Below are 6000 nucleotides of genomic sequence, written 5' to 3'. Positions count from 1 at the left end.
AGTTGCTCACGCTAAGCCGCCGCCTACTGGGAGTGTATCTTAGCTTCTTAAAATTGCGAACGAAGTATTCGCAATATTGCGATTTCAAACTACTTAGCAGTTTCTGAGTAGCTCCACACTTACTCGGCATCTGCGATCAGTTCAGTGCTTGTCGTTCCTGGTTTGACGTCACAAACACACCCAGCGTTCGCCCAGACACTCCCCCATTTCTCCGGCCACTCCTGCGTTTTTTCCGGAAACGGTAGCGTTTTTATCCACACGCCCATAAAACGCTGTGTTTCCGCCCAGTAACACCCATTTCCTGTCAATCACACTACGATCGCCGGAGCGATGAAAAAGCCGTGAGTAAAAATCCTATCTTCATAGCAAAATTACTTGGCGCAGTCGCAGTGCGAACATTGCGCATGCGTACTAAGCAGAAAAACGCTGCGATGCGAAGAAATTTACAGAGCGATCAACTCGGAATGAGGGCCTGTATTGGATAGCGCGTATAGGTGGTAGTACCTTTTTTCTCAAAGAAAAAGAGTTAACCCTGGTAAGTCGACCATAAGTCTTGTTATCTTCAAATATCAATTGTGTAGACTTGAAATGATTGTGTAACCTTCAGACGGTAATTGTGGACTTGTTCCTGATGAACACATTCCTAATTACTTGTGAATAATAGTTACTGCTCTGTGCAGATCTGAGGTTATGACTTTAGAGAATGTAATGGCCAGATCCAATATTGCTCAATTCAAGGTCTCCCAGTAGTCTTACCACATACATAAATGTCTATCTCCTGGTGTGTGCAGATCTACAGGTTACATAGGAGAATGAATATATATATATATATATATATATATATATATATATATATATATATATATATATATATATATATTCTTTTTGTTTATTAGATTAGTTTTTCATTAATCTTTTTGTGGTCACCTTCTCTCATGCACTCTGATTTAAGTTAAGTATAGATTGTGTCCGCTGTTCTCCTGGGTGCTTTACATTAGGTGTGTAGGTAACGGTCTCACCTATATAAGGTAAGTATAGATTGTGTCTGCTGTTCTCCTGGGTGCTTTACATTAGGTGTGTAGGGAACGGTCTCACCTATATAAGGTAAGTTGCTGTGAGCTTTAGACCAGGTAGCAGCATACCTAAAGTGTAACACTAATGTGATAGATGTTTTTCTGGTAATTATTTTGAGCAATAGAGCAGAGCCTGCAGTATAGTGGGGTCCCTTGTCGGGGGCTGCAGGCTTAAATGCATTGGTCAGTAGGTGAACTAAATCTCCCCTGTTTATTATTGTTAGTTATTATAGTGAGTGCAGAGCCCCAGTGAGATAGATATAGGGCCATATGCAATTGCGGTCGAATTGCCGCAAATGTCGAAAAACGGGGCATTTTCGACAAATCTGATTCAACATTGCAATACAGTACTTTTCGACAAAAAAACGTCCGTTTCAGATTCGACTTTTTGCAATTCGACATTTGTCAAATTCGACATGTCTGCAATGGTTAAATTGCGGCTTTTCGACAAAAGTATATTCAAATTTTAAAAACGTTTTTTTTTTTGGTGTTTTTTTTTTATTGGTAATAGCATATCTATTTATATTAGAAGGGATTATCTACTTGGTTTGTCTATTTAGGAGCCACAAGTATTATTTAATATATTTTTTAAAATATTTTTAGTTTTTAAACTGACTAAAATATTATGGAGAGATCTGAGCATGTTTTTCTGTGGGAATGGGTTAGTCCTGGTGCCAAAAATATGGGGGACAAAAGACGTAGGTCCCCCGTATTTCTCTAACGTCCTAGTGGATGCAGGGGACTCCGTAAAGAAGACAGGGCACTTTAAGAAAGAATTTGGATACTAGTGTGCTCTGGCTCCTCCCTCTATGTCCCTCCTCCAGACCTCAGTTTGAATCTGTGCCCAGACGAGCTGGGTGCTGTTTAGTGAGCTCTCCTGAGCTTGCTATAAGAAAGTATTTTGTTAGGTTTTTTGTATTTTCAGGGAGATCTGCTGGCAACAGACTCTCTGCATCGTGGGACTGAGAGGAGAGAAGCAGCCCTACTCTCTGCAGATAGGTCTTGCTTCTTAGGCTACTGGACACCATTAGCTCCAGAGGGATCGTACACAGGATCTCACCCTTTGTCGTCCGATCCCGGAGCCGCGCCGACGTCCCCTTCGCAGAGCCGGAAGACAGAAGCCGGCTGAAAGAAGCAAGAAGACTTCAAAATCGGCGGCAGAAGACTCCAGTCTTCAAACTGAGGTAGCGCACAGCACTGCAGCTGTGCGCCATTGCTCCCACACTACACCCACATACTCCGGTCACTGTAGGGTGCAGGGGGGGGGCGCCCTGGGCAGCAATTAGGACCTCTTGGCAAAAGTTGGGCATATATACAGTTGGGCACTGTGTATATGCATGAGCCCCCGCCATAATTGTGTACAGAAACGCGTGACAGAAGCCCGCCGCTGAGGGGGCGGGGCTTCTTCCTCAGCACTCACCAGCGCCATTTTCTCTCCACAGCTCCGCTGAGAGGAAGCTCCCCAGGCTCTCCCCTGCAGATTCACGGTAGAAGAGTGCTGTAGCAGCATGGACGGATACCTTATCTGAGGAACTTGATACCTTGGACAAGGATACTATATTAATGACCCTGGGGCATATAAAAGACGCTGTCCTATATACGAGAGATGCTCAAAGAGACATTAGCCTTCTGGGCTCTAGAATAAATGCAATGTCGATTTCTGCCAGAAGGGTCCTGTGGACTCGGCAATGGACAGGCGATGCTGACTCAAAAAGGCACATGGAGGTTTTACCTTACAAGGGTGATGAGTTGTTTGGGGAGGGTCTCTCAGACCTGGTCTCCACAGCTACTGCTGGAAAGTCAAACTTTTTGCCATATGTTCCCTCACAACCTAAGAAAGCACCGTATTACCAAATGCAGTCCTTTCGATCGCAAAAACACAAGAAAGTCCGAGGTGCATCCTTTCTTGCCAGAGGCAAGGGCAGAGGAAAGAAGCTGCACAACACAGCTAGTTCCCAGGAACAGAAGTCCTCCCCGGCTTCCACTAAATCCACCGCATGACGCTGGGGCTCCACAGGCGGAGCTAGGCCCGGTGGGGGTGCATCTCCGAAATTTCAGCCACAAGTGGGTTTACTCCCAGGTGGATCCATGGGCAATAGAGATTGTGTCTCAGGGATACAAGCTGGAATTCGAAGAGAGGCCCCCTCATCGATACCTCAAATCGGCCCTGCCAGCTTCCCCCTTAAAGAGGGAAATAGTGCTAGCTGCAATTCACAAATTGTATCTTCAGCAGGTGGTGGTCAAGCTTCCCCTCCTTCAACAAGGGAAGGGTTATTATTCGACCATGTTTGTGGTACCGAAACCGGACGGTTCGGTCAGACCCATATTGAATTTAAAATCCCTGAACATATACCTGAAAAGGTTCAAGTTCAAAATGGAATCGCTCAGAGCGGTCATCGCAAGCCTGGAAGGGGGGGATTTTATGGTGTCTCTGGACATAAAGGATGCATACCTTCATGTCCCCATTTATCCACCTCATCAGGCGTACCTCAGATTTTGGGTACAGGATTGTCATTACCAATTCCAGACGTTGCCGTTTGGTCTCTCCACGGCACCGAGAATATTTACCAAGGTGATGGCGGAAATGGTGGTGCTCCTGCGAAAGCAAGGGGTCACAAGTATCCCATACTTGGACGATCTCCTTATAAAGGCGAGGTCCAGAGAGCAGTTGCTGATCAGCGTAGCATGCTCTCGGGAAGTGTTACAACAGCACGGCTGGATTCTAAATATTCCAAAGTCGCAGTTGATTCCTACGACTCGTCTGCCCTTCCTGGGCATGATTCTGGACACAGACCAGAAGAGGGTTTATCTCCCGATGGAGAAGGCTCAGGAGCTCATGACACTGGTCAGAGACCTATTAAAACCAAAACAGGTGTCTGTGCATCACTGCACGCGAGTCCTGGGAAAGATGGTGGCATCATATGAGGCCATTCCCTTTGGCAGGTTCCATGCGAGGACCTTTCAATGAGATCTGTTGGACAAGTGGTCCGGATCACATCTACAGATGCATCGGCTGATCACCCTATCCCCCAGGGCCAGGGTGTCTCTCCTGTGGTGGCTGCAGAGTGCTCACATTCTCGAGGGCCGCAGATTCGGCATTCAGGACTGGGTCCTGGTGACCACCGATGCAAGCCTCCGAGGGTGGGGGCCAGTCACACAGGGAAGAAATTTCCAAGGTCTGTGGTCAAGTCAGGAGACTTGCCTTCACATCAATATCCTGGAACTAAGGGCCATATACAACGCCCTACGTCAAGCGGAGACTCTGCTTCGCGACCAATCGTGCTGATTCAGTCGGACAACATCACCGCAGTGGCTCATGTAAACCGCCAAGGTGGCACAAGGCGCAGGGTGGCAATGGCGGAAGCCACCAGAATTCTTCGCTGGGCAGAGAATCACGTAAGAGCACTGTCAGCAGTGTTCATTCCGGGGGTGGACAACTGGAAAGCAGACTTCCTCAGCAGGCACGACCTCCACCCCGGGAGAGTGGGGACTTCATCAAGAAGTCTTCACGCAGATTGCAAGTCGGTGGGAACTGCCACAGGTGGACATGATGGCATTCCGCCTCAACAAAAAGCTACAAAGGTATTGCACCAGGTCAAGAGACCCTCAGGCAATAGCTGTAGATGCACTAGTGACACCGTGGGTGTTCCAGTTGGTTTATGTATTCCCTCCTCTTCCTCTCATACCCAAGGTGCTGAGAATCATAAGAAAAAGAGGAGTGAGAACAATACTCATTGTTCCGGATTGGCCAAGATGGACTTGGTATCCAGACCTGCAAGAAATGCTCTCAGAGGACCCATGGCCTCTGCCTCTAAGACAGGACTTGTTGCAACAGGGGCCCTGTCTGTTCCCAGACTTACCGCGGCTGCGTTTGACGGCATGGCGGTTGAACGCTGGATCCTAGCAGAAAAAGGCATTCCGGATGAGGTCATTCCTACGCTGATAAAGGCTAGGAAGGACGTGACGGCTAAACATTATCACCGTATATGGCGAAAATATGTTGCTTGGTGTGAGGCCAGGAATGCCCCCATGGAGGAATTCCAGCTGGGCCGTTTCCTTCACTTCCTACAGGAGGGACTAAAATTGGGTTCCATTAAGGTCCAGATTTTGGCCCTGTCTCTATTTTCTTTCAAAAAGAACTGGCTTCTCTGCCTGAAGTTCAGACGTTTGTAAAGGGAGTGCTGCATATTCAGCCCCCTTTTGTGCCTCCATTGGCACCTTGTGATCTTAACGTGGTGTTGAGTTTCCTGAAGTCACACTGGTTTGAGCCACTTAAAACCGTGGAGTAAAAATTTCTCACGTGGAAGGTGGTCATGCTATTAGCCTTAGCTTCAGCTAGGCGTGTGTCAGAATTAGCGGCCTTGTCATAAAAGCCCCTATCTGGTTTTCCATATGGACAGGGCAGAATTGCGGACCCGTCCACAATTTCTGCCAAAAGTGGTGTCATCTTTCCATATAAACCAACCTATTGTGGTGCCTGTGGCTACTCGTGACTTGGAGGATTCCGAGTTACTAGGTGTGGTCAGGGCTTTGAAGATTTGGGCACTGCTTCTAAGGCTACTGGACACCATTAGCTCCAGAGGGAGTCGGAACACAGGTCTCACCTGGGGTTCGTCCCGGAGCCGCCCCGCCGTCCTCCTCACAGATGCCGAAGATAGAAGCCGGGTGAGTATTGAGGAAAATACTTTAGGCGACAGAAGACATCAGATCTTCATGAGGTAAGCGCGCAGCGGTAAGCTGCGCGCCATTGCTCCCAGTCACACACACACACACACAAGATGCACTGTAGGGTGCAGGGGGGGGGGGGGGGGCGCGCCCTGGGCAGCAATAAACCTCAATTTGGGCATAAATATGTTGGATTAGGCTGTGGGACAGTAAATCCACAGACCCCTTCCATTTTCTTACAATATCATGAGGGGACCAAAGC

This window comes from Pseudophryne corroboree, unplaced genomic scaffold, assembly GCF_028390025.1.
Source record: "Pseudophryne corroboree isolate aPseCor3 unplaced genomic scaffold, aPseCor3.hap2 scaffold_1179, whole genome shotgun sequence".
NCBI classification, from domain to species: domain Eukaryota; kingdom Metazoa; phylum Chordata; class Amphibia; order Anura; family Myobatrachidae; genus Pseudophryne; species Pseudophryne corroboree.
Note: the sequence above shows the minus strand (reverse complement) of the source record.